The 18071-nt window shown below is 40.6% G+C and overlaps 1 protein-coding gene across 16 annotated transcripts in view; it reads right to left on the minus strand.

The window, feature by feature from the left end:
• The window catches only part of LOC100643265 (protein turtle), a 156704-nt gene extending 144449 nt beyond the window's left edge, over positions 1-12255 (minus strand). For 11 of the 16 annotated variants that reach the window (XM_048405537.1, XM_048405533.1, XM_048405536.1 and 8 more), the window contains exon 1: positions 11734-12254. The gene's annotated coding sequence lies outside the window, so the exon portion shown is untranslated. Of the gene's footprint in view, positions 1-11733 lie in introns of all 16 variants that reach the window. The other 5 variants (XM_048405543.1, XM_048405539.1, XM_048405541.1 and 2 more) reach the window with 1 other exon arrangement.
• Between the last annotated feature and the right edge of the window lie 5816 nt (positions 12256-18071).

Consider the following 18071-nt stretch of genomic DNA (forward strand, 5'->3'; position numbering starts at 1 on the left):
AACACAATTTCATTAAACTTCTTCGTGAAGAGATAACGTTTGACGAGCGCGATCTGCCCGAGGCATGCATTTAATCCCGAGCACAAAGCTCACCCGTCGTATAATTAAAACGTTTCATTCAGCTACGTAATTACTATCGAACACCAAAGATAGTGGCGCGTTGGTTCGGTACAACGAATTCGAGAGTAGCCGGAAAATACTCAACGTTCATACACTCTCGCGGCAAGATTCCAGCAAAATATCCAACTTTGATACTGAGTTGAAGAGAAGACGAGGGGAACGATAGAAAGAAGGAAACCGAGGACGAGAATAAGAGAGAGTAGGAGAGAAGAGGAGAAAAGGGAGAGGGTACAAGAGTAGCAGATGGAGAAAGGGAATAGAGCTCGTTTCGTCCGTTCCTCTGGTATAGTTGGAACGAACTTACTTTGATCCGTTGATCTCGAGATTAACAGATGCCCCAAGGGTTGAGGGCAAGGTGACGGTAGAGGAGAAGCATGTAACACACGCGGATAGCTTCTACTCAAAGTCGCTTCCTGAAATAATTTCGATTTAGATCTGACGATGCCACGTCACCATATGTTTCTATCAAACTCTGTTCTATTGCGATCGAATCGAAAGGTCTAACTTCGTAAAGGTTTAACGGTAAACATGGTCGAACGTCAAGGGGAAAAGATCGCAAATGGAAAATTCATTTTTGCTCGACGAACATTCACGAACGCGAATTGTATTTTGCAGAAAAGTATTTAAATACATGGTGTAGTCACGGAACATCAGAGTCATCGATCAATAATACTAGCTCGTATTCTTCGTATTCTTGCGTGGACGATACGAATTCGCTTTAATCCGATGATCTCGAGATTAACGGATGCCCCAAGGGTCACTAATAAATTCCTGTATCAGGAACGCCAAAGAGCAAGGAATGCAATACGGCAAAGACTACGATGTTGATCGTCAGCCCGAAGTTTCCTTGAAAAATGAGGGAAATGTCAACGTACTCGCACGATCTCGAACGAATACCAATGGAAACGCCGATCGTCCGCCAGGTCGCTAATTAATTGGAAGCACGTTGAAGTATTTCATCGATCTTCGAGATACAAGTCACTTGTCTCATTACTTGAGTATCTAACACCTAAAATGGAATTTTTTCCTCTAAAATTATGGATAGTATCGTCCCGGTCCCGTAGGATTCAAATCGGTCGAATGATCTCGAAGAATTTGATTCAGGTAAAACCACATCCTCGGTGTCTAAAGTAGCGGTTGCTGTTCTACAGGTATTTAACACTTGGTCGGAAGGATACAAACGATACGCACGAAAACGAAGACCCCTTGTGGGAAAATCAACCTTTCGAACAAAGTCGAGAAAAAAGGAGTACCACGATGCGAAGATAACGTTCTTCGCTTACAGAACACGCGCAACTTGAACTCGTTTCTGACGTTGAAAATTCACTTTATTTACACATAATATAGAGAATGTAATATGAAAAAATAATTACCTGTTGGCGCAATTCAGACTGAGAGATTAATTTATCAGTTATCGTGAGAGCAGAACCGATTGTGTCATCATTGAAATTCATAAATATTAGATAATCGTAACAGATGTGTTATAATTTATAATTAGATAGACATTTTCCCAAAGCTTCTAACCGAACACACTGCGCTAAATCACGCGTTTACGTCGATGCAAACGCTCGAAGCAATAAGAAAAGAGAAGTAAAGCGGGCTGCGTAGTTGTCATGGAACGCATTTTTCGAATAGTGAAAAGTTGAGATGCAGAAAAGTTTTTAGCAGTTGAAACTCCGAATCGCCGACCCACAAATTGCTATCCATTCAGGATTATTTGAAATTCGAAGAAACTTTTGCCTCAAGTGGTTTTCTTCCTTGAGTGTCGCAAGCGACTTCAATCAAGTCGAGTCTTTCCGATTCGTTTCTCATGCTATTCGTATTCTCTTTTTCCTTTCTTTCTCCTCTCTTCCGATTTTGTCTCGGCATGTAACATATTCATCGAATACATTCATCTACTGGCTCTCATCTTTTTCCATTGACACGTTCGACCAAATGACGAACGCTTATTACGCTGTTTTGCTGCTTGCGTTTTTCCCTCCGTCGCGTTTCAACGAGAACGTAACAGGATATCTTCGAACCGGTACTCCGAGTACACGAATCGCACGTGAATAAGGACCAATGACGACGTGATCGTATTGAATTCCATAAAATTAGTAGAAGTCAGAGTGCATACCCTGAATGTCTGCAATTGCGGAAAAATGTCTAGTCACGTTTGCACGCGTGTCGAACGGAGCAAATATACTCTTCAACTTGCCTCAGGCGAAATAAGAAACTTGAATTAAAGGTATTTCATGTCTGGAGATACGCGACTACCGACGTATAACCGATACGTTTGTAAAGATACTAGACTCGATTTCAAGATTCTATTCATGCTCACATAGAACGGTACACTTTGTATCGCGACACGGATTGTAAACTAAGTGTTACTGTATTACGAGGTTTCAATTGACATCTGCCTTAGATAGTAATATCGATATTTGGTTCCGTGACGACGTACTACACGCTATGTATATATGTACATATATAGCATAATATCGACCAACGATACATCTAACATTTGCTTATAATCTGTTCCTTCGATAAGGAAGTCCGAAAGCAGCTGTAATCTTATTAGCCGAGTAAAATAATTTGCATTTCGTATCATGAATTACCAGAATCGGTCAAGTGTTGGCAACAATGTATCTTTCTTCTCAGATTTTACGAGCCACGGCTCATTTTTTATTGCGCGGTAAATCTGCTGCACCTTTTCCATCTATGACGGTAGTCATCAGTTTTTTCCACGAATCATCGTCAGTATCCAGAACGCGTAATTACACGCTGCTATACTACATTATCCTTTAACACCATTTAAGTGCCATTTAAACGTTTTTTTTTATTTTTATTTGTTTTTTAACGTCGTTGTTTCTTACGTATCGTTCCTGGATTTTCCATACCGGAGATTACCTTAGATTTTCCATGTTTATATCTTCTTGCTTCTTCTACTCGCATATTTGAGTAAATCATCCATGAATGATATATTCCCATCGAACGGAACATCATGTCCTTACATACCATCCTTCAATCCCACATCTAACTTTAACTATCAATTCTGTGCTTTGAGCTACCTTCCTCAGCAAAGAATTCGGTTAAACAACGAAACAAATTAAAATTAATATCGCTAATGCTATGGAACAAAACTGTGTAACATTTGTAACCTTCAACGATTTGTAACTCATTTACGCGAACGAAGAGTTTAATTTGATTGAGCTATTAACCGTAATACAATCTTGTTGAAATAACGAGAGAGAGGGGGGTGGGGGGAAGAAGCAACTCGCCCAAAAATACAAATCTATAAACAGTATATCGTCGACAAATCCATACTGTTGGTTTGATAAAATATGCCGATTCATCACTGAACGCAATTGGTTTGTCGAATATATGAAAATTATGCGTTCCGTACGATAAAACAAGCTCAATCAAAACGATGATAATAACCGATTACAATGCACTAATTACCCTACATCCTGACGGTATCAATGAAGCCTTTATTACGATACATTATATCATATGCAACTAATAACGTCGTTTTAAAATCTAACATGTAATTCACACGATGAATGTGATGACGATAATAATTGGTGGTTAATGTACGTACATTTGGATTTTTCGGCAGTGGTGCGGTAAGTGCACCGAATTATATTAGCAAAGTTAATTATACAGCTTGCGATCCTCCCTTCGCTATTCACACACAGTAAAGGATCCGTTGTCGTAGTCAGCGGTGCTATGTAACACGAACGGAATTAGGATACAGGCTGTAAAGACCCGAGAGTCGACTTTGGAGAAAACCCGCGTGAAAAAGAAACCGAGAGAAGATCGAAAAAGGACAATGGATGATAAAGGAAAGCGTAGAATAGAAAATCGCAAGTTAGAGAAAGGAGAGGAAAGGGAAAGATAAGGGGAAGAAGAAGGAGATGAAGAAGACTCGAAAGATTTCTGTTATTTGACGTAATGATCCTTATGGAATGCGATGAACGCAGCCAGGAGAATATTTTCTTGCCAAGGCAATTTTACCTGACTCCACTTCTCCCTGTCTCTCAAAACACTCCTTGCCTTATTTTCTTCCTCTTCCGGATCCTGTCATCGATCTAAGAAGAATGTAAGAAAAATACCATCTTCGAAACAGTTTCCTTTAAAACTCTATGCTAATTTCAGAAACAATAGAACGTCCAGTTATCGAGCGGATATTAGAATTTCACGAATGAATGCTACTTGCTGATTAAAAATACCGAACAGATTTTTAAATGACACGGACGTTTGGATCGAGAGAAACAAAAACTTTAAAGGGATTATATTTGGAACATATATGTAGATGCAAGAAGTAAGCGTAAACTGTTAAAATATCCCTCAATCGAAAAGAGTGCCGTCGTCGAGTTTCCTAGTAAAGAAAATACACTGCCACGTACTTTCCAATATTGCCTGAGAAAAATACTTCACCTAACCAAATTACTCACCGCCAAAACCTACCATCGTTTTCCGATAAATGCGGAGGAACCCTCGCATCGAAAGTCTACCGCGTAAAAAGAGAGAAACAGGAAGAAACAGACATTGGCTTCTTTTAATCGAGAAAAGTGCTGCACAAGATAATTTATGAAAAAAGGGAAGGAAAAAGATATTTCAAATTTCTGCAATTGCGAAAAATAATGGTTAACGTAACGTTTAATTGTAAATATACGTAACGTCGGAAACTATTATTTTTTGCGCGTTATGTCGCACGATTCATCATGAGGAAAACTCTTCTAACTAAAAATTGTAATCACGCTGTGCAGTGTGCGATTAATTCATCGGAGCAATTTCACACAATATATACAGGTAAATTGTATTCATGAAACACCATCTTATCGGCATAACATAACGTTGAAAAAATCCTTTTCGTAAAACGTAAAAGATTAATAGAAATAAACGATCGTGGTATGCATGCTACCTTTTGCAATGAAAACATAAGATCGCTGGCCGACAAGAGCAAGCAGCTCCTTCACGAAATGGTAGCAGTGGGGTACCGGAAAAGTTTTGACAGGAATTATCGATGAGTTTCCACAAAGTAGAAAAATCAAACGAAAGGGTTAAGACCTGTCGTTCTTCCCAAGGCTCGGCCAATCACGTAAAGTGCTTACCTATCTGCGTGCTTACTTTACCTATGTATACTTTTACTCGCGCGAATATTGCGCATATACACGATCGCACGATCTCGCGCACAAACTGTGCATGTGCATACGGTACACACGCACGTGTACTCCTGCAAATATTTACGTGCGTGATACGTACAATATAAGCGGGTAGGCAGGTATCTCGATCCGAACCTCCATTATCGAACGAAAGAGACTCGTGAAGAGAGAACAAGCGAAAGTAGAAGAGAAGGCTGAAAACCACCCTCCGCACCGACTATCCGGCCTTCGGCGAAGAATCAATGCGACCACCTCCCTATACCCTGCATCACCACCCACGCTTTCCTTCCTTCTTCTCTTTGTTACTATCTCTCACTGCCTCGTATCGCAAAGCATAAAATACGATATAAAAAGGAGGCTGTAGTCCGTACGATTTACACATCGACCAAGTTCCATTCTTAATTTAAGAATCCAATTTGTATTGTGAATGGTCAAGCGAACGACCTACAATCGAAATATCTCTAAGTATCGGAATATATCGACGATCGTCAAACGAAATAAGAAGAAACTAAAGCAAACTGTAAAGAAGATTTTTTACCGAAAAGTTGTACGTACAGGGGATATTTGTAAGCCAGTAGAGCGAGCAAGAAGAGAACTTTCCCGTTCGAAAGAAATACTTTATAAGATTTGCACAACTTTCTTGTAAACGCGATTATTCAAATTTCAGGTTTTACGGTCTTTTGGAAGGCTATACCGATAACACTCGCAGCGACACGACAGGAAACGACGTAAGCTCGAAAAATCGTGGATAATCATATGCCGCGGTAGCGCGGAAACCGATGGTTGGAAAGCGACAGAAAACGATTGGAGGACTCTATTGAGTCGCGCGCAAACCGAATGATATTTTGACCTCGAAAAAGGGGCATAGGGAAGAATCCAAAATCAGACGATGCGATGGGAGCGAGCAAGTGGAAGGGCTTACGTGACTGCAATGTGCAAAATTGTCCTTGGAAGGAACTAGCAGATCGACAGTCGTGCATTATCCACGACACAGTGGAGCATATGCAAACTACTAGTTCCAAAGGCAATCGGAGAATTTTCGGTAATAAAACCTCACTCCAATAATATACAACGAAATTTAAACGAGGAGAGAAGAATATAGATATACCTGATATACCAATGTGCTTTTCGTCAGAAACAAAGCAAAATACATGTAACAAGAGCGAGAAATACAAACATTCAACGAGGACTCTCCTTTGAAGAATCTACGATCATCCAATCACCAATCGATGCAACCGTATAAAGAATATAGGACAACAGTCCATCGAAAAGGACAAACGTTGTGAAATATGAAATGACGCTGAAAATAACGAGAGAATATCTCGGATTTCTTGAGCCGTTTCCTTCGAGGACATGTCCACCATCCACGAGCAGGATTCCTGCTTGTGACAGTACACCTTTTCCTCTTCCTTCTCTCCTTCCCTGTATGTTTCTCCCAGAGGACAAGTCATCGATATCCCATTGATATGTAAATTCCGAGTTTCCATCCAATGAGCGAGCAACATCCTCTAAAACCTTTCCCTTTACGTCCTTCGTTTTTTTCTCCATTTTCCATAACGCAAAGAATGCTACTTCGTCGCGAGACTAAGATTATTACGATGTTATTACAGTCGGAAGACGTTGGATATATCTTCCGAAATGAAGCGGAATTCCATGTAAATGGAAATCATTCCGTAGCGGCGCTTAACTCTCGTACAGGTATAATGCCATTAGTTACAAATGAGATAAACACATCCATGAACGAAAAGCTCAAGATCATGCGAACGTTGTTAGAAGAAACTATGCGTCTTTTAACTACTAACGTTGTTTGACAAAGACCAGAAAATGGCATGTGTAGATTCGTAGAATGAAAATTCTCATACGATAATCGAAGATAAGTAGCGTTGTTCGGTAATGGAACGAAGAACGGGCGGATTTATTCCCGGAAACAAGACCGAAGGCCGTTTCAATTTAGAGCAAAGTCGTTAAATCGAGCAGGTGCGCGAAGAGAAAGGGAGTCGCAAGACGGACAGCTCTTTCACCTGTCGCGCTGTTTTCGAGTAACGAACGCTCAACCCTCGCCAATTTCCATGTTCCTACCCTTCGCGTCAAGGTAAGGCAAATGCTGGGCCTTCTAGTACAATGAGTTACCAGCCTGTTCTGACCACAAATACGCTGAATATGCATGAAGCCCTTGTCTCTACTATCGGTACGTACGTCCTCGAATTAGGTTTCCCGCAAGTTCTTCGAGTCCTGTTCGCGCTGGTGCTCCAGCCACTCCAGGAGTTCTCTAGTCACCTCTCGTAACCTTCTCGAGGGCTATGCTTCGTTGAACCTCCGCCGCGCTTTTCTGCACACGCGTACCCCTTTGGTTATTCTAAACTCGAGAGCTTCTTTGACCGCGAATCGATAAATCGGAATCGAAACTTCGAACTCTGTGAATAAGAACGACGTTCCGCGAAAGAAAGAAACAGGTCAGAGCGAACAAAGAGACGCTCGTGTATATAAAACGAAATGCTTCTTAACAATGTGAAGAGCGTTAAATATAAAACGGAGAGCAGTGACGATTCTTTACCTTTGCTTTTTAAATAATTTAAATTTTAAATTTGTAGAGGATATAACGGTTGCTCGACTCTCTCCATTTGCAATCAAAGGTCCGTGGAAAAATATAAACTCCCCTTGCTTTCTCACGTATTATGCACAAACACGCGAGTTATCGCGGCATTTCACGGATACGATTACAATCCTGAAATACGCGCGAAGATAATGCGCCAACAGAGTTCTCACGTGTAATAAGATATAATCTGAGTTTCCTGTTGCACAACAAAAAGGAACTTTAACGAATTCCACTTTTCCGGCCGCCTACCTCAGGAAAATAACTCTCTTTCCGTTCTTTTCCTCTAATAATGTGTTTTTCCGTACTGTTATTTCGTTGCCACGACGAATAATAAACCTTAGAGAAGAACACAGAGAATTCTACGCTTTTAATTGTTTGCCATTACGGAGTCAGGAATTAAAGCGGATCTTCCAACTGCTCAAACTGTTCCGGAAGGAAGAAAAAAATTGTACGAAATGAAATTCGCTGCTCGATTCTATTTTAAACGATCCGCGCTCTTTTCCCGAAGCTTCGCAATTTAATTCTCCGTCACAGTTTTTTAAAAAGTCACGAGGCACAAGCGGACGACTACGACAATGAAATATACATCTACATACATATGTACATACATTACGCATATATACCTACGTGCACACGAAGGGAACAAAACTGAGATACGATCGAGCACGAGAAGAAAAGATTTTCGTCTTCTCGCGTGCGAATTCCGTTTCACGATAGCGTGCACCGTTTTTAAAAAGAAAGAAGCAAAAACGAAAAATATTTCACTTCCCGCAGTTGCTTTCATTTTCGACGTCACGCGCCGTCTTTCCCTTACCCGCAAACAATGCATTCATCGACAATCGAAAGAATTTTCGTCTCGTTAAGAAATAATTTTCTCTCTCACATACGCACGCACATACGCACACGCGCGTATTCTCGCATCCAAATCTTTAAAAGTTGATCGTGCTCTACGTATATGTACATATTTATAGGAAATACCGGTCTCGCTCGATACCGACTCGCGGCCCTTTACATTCGAAACAAATACATGTACACGTGTGCAGGATCCGCGAACGTAAAACCAATATCGGCGCGGTGTGGTTATCTACATATTGCAGATATAGCAATATTCTATAAATAATCCGTACAACTGAGATGGGGAACACGGCAGAGAGTCGAAACTATTCACCGTCCTACGTGAAAAAGATCTACCTACTTTTTCATCCACAAATTTCATCTTCTCGTAAAGCGCGAAGATAAAATTATTGTAACATATTGGTGTGTACGCAAGGCAAATGTAAATAAAGTACAGGCATTTCCAGCCACCTGTATTTTAAGATATAAAAACTTTTATGAATTAAACGAGATACGTGTTTGTATTGTAGTATCGAGAAAGGGATAGGATTAGGATAATTTAGGTTTGTAAAATTCTCCTAATACTATTTATTAAGATAAATAAAAATAACAAAGATTAATTGGACAGAGAACGATAAATGTTCAACTTGAACTAAAACACAAAAGTCTTATTCCGTTCAAATCACTCTCGCAACTCTATAACTAACAACTCGATCTCTCTACAACGCTAGCAACTCTACAACTCTCGTCTTCGGCATCTGCACTCGCACGCTCTCGCTTCTCAACTCATACTGCACGCCTCTTGCATTCGTTCTCGCTGGCGTCTCAACTAACTCTACCCTTAGCGTCTCTTTGTCTTTTCTCGTCCCATCGAACACGTGTCCCGAAACCCCGTGGCCAGGGTCACGCAGGCTCTTTCCACAAAACTGTCCACTTGAAAGGACCGACGACACATTGATGTACTCGACGGCGGTCACGGTCATCTAACTACGATGAGTTGTAATATTAAAATTCCCAAATCCAAATCCTTGTTTAGTAGGAAAACTTACAAGTTATTACATGCACTTGCGTAAATATGTATCTATAGCACCGTAGTAGAAAAATATAAACGACGATGGGAGACAAAGGAATTTCTCGTTGGGCGCTATCGAGAAATAGAAATAGAATTCACAAATTACCAGTTCAATTCCTTACTGTAATTTATCGGCGTGACTTATTTTTCGACATGCACGAAAAACATCGCCGAAATTCAAAAAATTCCCGTATTCTCGCGCCACGGACGCCTGCATGTTTTAAAACTGAAAACAAAACAATCTCGAGAAAACGGATTCAAGCCTCGTTGTAGTACGAGCTAAGGTCGAAAACGAGGTTTGATGAACCGTCGGGAAACGGGCAGATAGATTCTACAAGTTTAAGTTCGGCATCCCGATGGAATCAACAGATCAACCGTATCGGCGTAATCAATCGATCGTAACGTTTCTTATACAGCTTCTTTTCGACCAATCCGTTAATCTAATTGTCACCATACGACAATTATCGTCCGTGCCGGAGGCTTAATGATCGAATAAAGTTCATTTGTGAATCGCGGTAGCCGCGAAAAGCCAAATATTGGCATAGCACATTGAATCAGACGACGACGATGGTTTTTCGGAGATGAAGGAGAAAGCTGTTCGATGATGTGCTAGCTTATCGGGAATCCAGCGTAAAACACATGATATTCAAGAAACGAAAACTCATCTTCGAGATTGGGTTGCGAAATGCAGCATTCAAGGACGGTTCGCAGGAAAATATATATAACTGCAAACGTATCGACGACAAGGATAACGTGGTTACGGCTAGAAAATATATTATTATCTGTACAGGTACGCGTTGTATCTACCTACCAGGTATGTATGTATTTAACGCTTCGAATTATTGACAAACGAGGAATGCGATAACGTTGGATGGCTCAACCGCAAAACATAGCAGTGGCAAGCAGACAGAATAAGGCAAAAGTTATAAAATAATTATTCTGTTCGCAATATTTTTTCGAGCGAAAGATTAAATGGCATTAAAATCGCAATAAAAGCTATTTTTGCCTTTCTGCATCAGAAAGCACGAAGAAGCATAAAGTAAAGTCATCGATATTATTGACCTATGAAAACAGCAACGGCAAACGTCATCAATGCTGAATAATGTCGATTTAATGTCGAATAATGCCGTCGTCGTCGCTATTCCGGAACCGGCAGGAAACAGTGGCTGTTTCAATCAACTCAGCCTTGGCAAATTTCCTGCGAATAGTTGTAATTTGCAATTAAGATATAGGCGCATCGCGGCGATAGCTTTCCCCCTAATAGACATTATCATCGACGGCCGCTATCACGCCATAATAACTGCGCATAATGCGTCACAAATTAATGATTCGAAGAACGATGATTGAGAGATTGAAGACGAGCGAGCGAATAGAAACACATTAATTAAAAGTAATCTTTCTTACACCCTTTACCGGGAATCGATAGCAGTTAACATCGACGATGGCGATTGTACGCATCCGTCCTGGTCCGTATCGTTTCGTTTCGCATCGTAGCGTCACGAGGCATGACAAATGTCAACGCGGAAGCGTTGACGTTGAGAAACGTCTCGAGTGAAATGCTTTCGAAGTCGGTAAATATTTACGACTTCTGTAAGTACAGATTCTACATCGAATGGTAAGCTTGGAGTTCCTTGATTTTTGACAAATGTACTTATATTTGCTTCTTGGTAAATAACCGCCGTGTACAAAGACACGACAATATCCGGTACCGGATGCCGGAAACCTCTTAATGTTTGATCTTGCATATACGTTCGTCAAATTTTCATATCAACACGATGATGCTATTTGCAAAATCATTAACACAGCGGACGTGGTGCAGATTCCTCGTTCACGGTCGCGTAATAGGAAACTCGTCAAGAGGTTAGATTTCTAATCTTGTCCCGGTAGCAAGAAAAGATAATAAATGATGTTATTAGAACAGCAATAGATAAAAGAAGAAGCGATTAATCGAAAGATGATGTACTTACCAAAAAAGATGAACACTGTGGAGAGGGAACGATCTGCCGTAGAACCGATTTCGCAGGATGCAGAAGAAAAATCCTCAAAAAAGCAACAAAAGGGGCACTGGATAAACAAGAGCTCGCGGAACACAAAAGGTTCAGTCACAATAAAAGCACGTAACGACACCCGGCGGCGGTCGAAAGATTCGTAGAGTCGCACCGCTCGACTTGACTGCCGGAAAAAAACAACGGCGTCGCGAACTTGACGCGCAATCTCTGGCGCGACGCTTAACGACACTAATATATGAAGGGAGAAAGAACGGAGCGGAACTGAAAACGACTCGATCACCGTGTTCACGCAACGGAATCTGTTCGCAGACAGCAAGAAAGGTCAGCACGAGAGGAAAAAAGAAACGAGAGAAAGAGGAACGGACGGCGAAAAGTAATGTAGGCACGCGGTCTGCGGACGAGTTTCGGAGCTTCGAAAGTAACAACACGTAAACGGAGCAGTTTCCCGTACGAGGCTCTGCCGGGTACTGGGGGTTCGAGCCGGGCTATCGAACGCACCTCCGCGCGTCGACCAATAGGCGCCATCACCGCGTTCCATTCAGCCAATCAACGATAGCAACACCGGCACCGTCTACACACGCCGGGTCCGAACCGCCGTAATCAAAATCTTTAGGTGGCATTGCTCTCATTATATTTATATATTAATCCGTAAATTATTTTTCTTTTCATGCTAATACATTTACTGCTTATGATGCTACTTATCGATCGATTCTAATATATCAAATAAACACGAATAGATCTTCGGTAATGACACAATCATCAACTGTGACTTTACGGTCGAAAGCAAAGAATTTTTAGCCCAAAGTCGATTAGTTTCGTCTTAAAAAGAATTCTTGACGAAGAAGCTATATGAATTATCGTTCGCTCCTCTTCTTTTCCTTATCATGATTAACTCTCTGTTTTTTGAAAACGCCTATTTAACACCGAACTATACTTTGCAAAATTGCGATGGAACGAGAAATACAATAACGGTACGTGCAACGTATGCAGCTACGATACGATCCCTTGGGCAATAACCGAGATGGGATTGCTCTAACGCATATTAACGCTTCTAATTTATGCGAGTCCATCGACCGTGCGAGATCGCTCAAACCCTGCTCACTATTCAACCATAGTATCGCGGTTGGCCACTCCGTGCAAACTGCCAAGCGTGTCACTGTGAACGCGTTGATCAATGACTATAAAGGCGTAGAGAGAGCCCTTATATGTAAAAACCTTAACTTAACTCGGATTTTCATCGATATAAACTAAATAATTTTTCGTTAATTGTTACAATTTGAAACTTTCGATGCCGTCTCTCCCGTCGCTCGTCGTAATTATGAATTATTTCATTTGCTCAAACGATAATCGTGCTTTCGAATAAATCTTGACACGACAGAACAACAATCTATTAACAATGTCCCCTTAATTATACTTATATAATAACACTTCTCAGAATATCAATCAAATTAACAGTATAGTGTCAAAACGAGTTGTACCAAACAAATATACCATTAATTAATTAATATCTCAGTTCTCTACACAATTAACACTAATAAGTGGAAGTGACACTCCTTTTAATTGCGTGCAATAGACTCACAATATATAGATAGAATCACAATGATTGCAAACTAAAAAAACTTTGTCAAATTAACGAAGTATTTCATAATTACTTTTATAAAATTAGCTCGACTTTTAATAGTAAAAGCTGGATGTGAAACGCGAACAACCATCGCTCCAAAGAACCGAACGAAATAACATAGACATAGATCGCCATTCGGAAAAAGCAATTAATTTTCATGAAACGTTTAACCCATGGGCAACAGTGTAAGCATAGTGCAACCTTTCACCAACAAAGATATTATGCTTTAATTAGACAAAAGAGTTTCATTCCTCGATCTAATTTCCATGGAATAACTCTAACGACTATTCCCTCCTGAATAATCGTTTATGGAACTTTCCACACTTTGCTGGATTACCATACTATCGTGCAATAAGAACCGAGCTATAGCTTCTCGAGCACCACTTTGCCTCGTAGATACTACCATTTTTCTTGGCAAACGATCATAAACGTATCTCAGTAATCATGATAATTACTAGAATCGTAACCCATTACGCTACACACTCGCCGTCGTAGCTACTACCATTCGTGGTAGCGTGGATCTGAAATTTATAACATATATAATACGATACTGATGTAAAAGCGAGGATAAATTTAGTATTTTTTTAACGCTAAATATCAAGAGTAGTATTCTTTTGCAAATCGGAGTCAGTTCAAACGCAAAGAGAAAACGAACTAAAATGACGCATGCATTTTCAGGAACAAAGATATTCCGGTAATCCATAATCATTTCTTCGACAACCGCCAACAATGGTCATGCGCTAGGCCAGTTAATAAATAACTCTTTCGTCCTTCTTAGGCCCGTTAAATCCTCAATCTGTTCAAAAGTGACAGCTGCCTTATTTAATTTTTTCATTGCCTAAAGTGATTTGTCTTCGTTATTATCTGCATCAACGTGCATCCTGATGAAGATACACTATAGTAATGACTAAATATAATGACTAAATATAAATTCTTTTCGAATTTTCACATTGTTTTTCGAATACCAGAGAAACTACTCGAATGCTACTATAACTAGCGCTTTATCCCTTCGGACATTGAAATACTGTCTATCCACTGATTAATCCAGCTCCTTTAGTCTCTTCAATCTGTGGCTTACCTGTGAGTACCGCTTGAATCGACAAGTCTTTGAAATACTATCTGCGATCATTATAAATTCAAATAGTTATCAGACCAGCCAGTGCATTGCACTTCTCTATCGAAACGAACTCTTCTAATTAGAATGACGGAAATGTCGATATCCGAGAGCTAATCGTATGCAATGTCTGTCAAAGCATTATATTCATTTCGTTGTAGTGTAACTCATATGATCTATGAACTTTATAATCAATCCATCATTGAACTGAAATTGTTTGAAATACACCTCATTTGTACGATAGGATTTTGCATAGAAGATCGTCGTAGAAAGGTTGACAGATATTGTTTATAAGATATTGTAGGATAGTATCGTGTGGCACAGAATTTCCCCGTGTTCGATACCTGATATTAATCATCAGGGTTCTATCAATTTATGATAGGGGAAAAAATTTGGAACCATTTCTCTGAATCGGTGTTCCGAACTCGGTTGACAGTGACACTGAGAATCAACGAACGCGCCACGCCTTCGTTTCATTCACCCTCCAACTGAGCGTACCAGGGCCAAGACTGGGCATTAGCAGCGATGGTTATGAACTCGTCACTATAAAAGGACGAAACGTCCCCAATTTAAAAATACAAACGGACAGCATTTTTATCCATCACGCGTGATTAATCTCTTTCGCGTTAAAACCGATTTTGATCGGCCAACTGTCCCGAATTTTTGCAATACAGGTATAGATAATACACTGTGCGTAACACAATAAACCACGAGCAGGGAAATGGGGAAAAAATGATACAGGAACAATCTATGTGATTCGGTTGAATGAATCGCACTGTAAATTCACGAAACCGGACCATCATACGTACCAAATTAACTGTCCTGTCGAGCTTGGCCGCGATTCAAATTGAATTGACTATCGTTATGCATTGGAAGGGTACTGGACGTCGGTGAACGGCTGGCGATGGTGACCGTGGTGGCAGGAGTAATGGTGGTGGAGACGATTCATTCGATTTCCAGTTCGATCGGCTTCAAGAGCCGGAGGCGTGACTGAAAAACGTACCATGGCCGGTAATTACGATTCCGTTTCTACAATTATATATCCGGGAAACGTCCACTGTATTTCCAGAAATTCATATGGATTCGAATATAAATAAGCAAAAGAGAAGCAGACGTTCGTTCTCGATAGACGTCAATATCACAGACTACTTATTTATACTCTTCTAAAGAACCCTTACAGGAAAAGCAACGATGCCTTTTCAAAGATATTAGAATCTTATCAAACAATCGCGCCTATTTTGTCATTTTGAATCTAAATATCTCAAGATGTTAAATGGATTCAAAGTATGAAATTCGAAATTTTAATTTATCGTTATGCATTTATATGACGGTGCACAGAGCAGACGGCATTTTGAACTTTGCCACAACGGCAATTCATCGCATACGTGTATCTGCACCTTCACAGCCGCGGATCGTGGCTTCGATCGTAGGTAAACTAGAAACTAGATTACGAATCCTACGGATAGTTAGCCGTACTAATAGACACACGGGCCAAATTACCCGTTCTCTCAGAATTTGGGTATAAAGGTACGTAAACACATATAGCATCGTAGTAAAATAGAACGCTGGACTAAAGACCGGTCCAGAACAATCTAGGACTTGCAGAACTCAGGATATTCCTTACTTGTCTCTTCAAATGAAATCGTACGTCATATAGCTTTCAAAAATGAAAATTGAATTCTCGTTGAAATGAACAAGTAATCAAACGTTAACGTTTTTGGGACGGTATCAGGTCTCCCTTCTGTTGACTATATCGGCACCTAGCGTTAGCATTTATATAGTATAAATGTAAATCGGTGATCGAAATGAACCGAAATCATCGTGGAATCGAAAGCATGCCAATCGCAAAATGAAATCAAAATACGGGAAGTAGTTGTTCCTGCGACCAGATATTCCATCATATCGGACGCTGTATTTTATTTAAGATAAGCTATCGAGTTGGCCCCGTTCGTACATTTAAAAACACCAGACTTTATTGAGCTGACCCGCCAAAAAATTTGTTGCATCGACCGCGCAATAATGACGTACGTGACCCGGCGTATCTCTGCAGCCAGATGCACAACGCTTGCGGCGTTATTGTTGTTACGCAAACACTGGAACTCCGGGTGCCACGGATGTGTTTATCGTTGGATTAATGATTCCATTGGCCAAATCTTTCTGCTTTCAGGTACAATGACCAAGAATGCTTACCATATCAAATTTTGTCCCGACTCGCTACTTTAATCCAAAACGCAATACCTTGCCGATTCACAGACCCGTGTTACCGCTATTGCTCGGATCAACATTTTCAACCCAAATTTTGTACCATCGATTTCAGAGGAAGCACCCTCACAACAATAAGCGAATTTACGAACTGAAACGAGATAAAAAAAAAACGTAGCTTAAGCATTGGAAAGGAAAACTGAATCTTGGTGGTAACACAAACAACGCTACGGTACAGAGAACGATGACACGTTGAAATTACGTTCATACAATTTGTCGTGTTGTTTGTTTTACTTCATTAGTTCGTTTCGTCGAGTGTTCTTGAAACTCTAATTACCGAAAGCATAAACGAGACATGTGGCACTAGAACGTGCAAGTGAATCTACATTCGGCACATGCCGAGCACCTGACTTACCACATATTATTTATGGGAAGATAGAGAAACAACGTATACGTAGGGCACTTGGTGCATCGTTTACTTTGGAGGAATAAGCAAACAAACAGTATTCCAGCCAACGCCTGCTTTAACAATCTGGAAACACGTGCGCTGAACAGCTCTACTTGCTCGATATTACTATCAGTTGATTTTACCGAAGAGACACAAGCGTAAGTTTTACGGGCAACTTGAAACGTTTAAATTAATTGCATCAAAGAACATTAATCCAACGGGTGGATAAGCTGCAGAACTACCGACCACTTATCGTAAGTTGTTTCTATCCATATATCGTAATAATTTCAGTCGAGGGTCATTCCTGAAACACGAACTTAATCTAGATTCTGCTTCCTTTGAGGCCACGAAGCATGTATGTACATGCCTCGAGGAAACGAGGAAGGTGGAACTGTAGAAATCCTCTTGGGAGGCTGTCAGAGACTCCAGGACTGAAGCAACGCAGAGATTCCTGGCTGCAGTAATGCAATTTGGTAGTTGTGCAGCTGTAACGAGGAGACCATAGCCGTGTTACGCGCGCTTGATGCGCTGTTCCTATCCACCCTATAGCGGTCGTTATATAGCCAGTCGTATGGTCGTATGGCTGGTCGGTTCGTCGGTCCATATGTCGTATTTGTACTACAAATCCCCTAACCTCAAATCCCACGTCTGAAACGCGTACTAGCCCCTAATCATGACCATACTGGCGTTCGCCGCCTTTCGCTTCTGCATTCTCTTATTTCTGTTGGTCTAGCAATACTACAAAATGCTTGATTAACTCCTACACCTGTCTACATCATAGACCGACTCAATACCGTCGTATGATACCATATATAATACGTTTCGTGTACACGCAGAGACCATACGAATACCATATTTTAATCTACATCACTCTTAAGCCCATAAATTCGTTTCATAAACGGTTGGTCGTC

The sequence above is a fragment of the Bombus terrestris genome, chromosome 4, assembly GCF_910591885.1.
Source record: "Bombus terrestris chromosome 4, iyBomTerr1.2, whole genome shotgun sequence".
NCBI classification, from domain to species: Eukaryota; Metazoa; Arthropoda; class Insecta; order Hymenoptera; family Apidae; genus Bombus; species Bombus terrestris.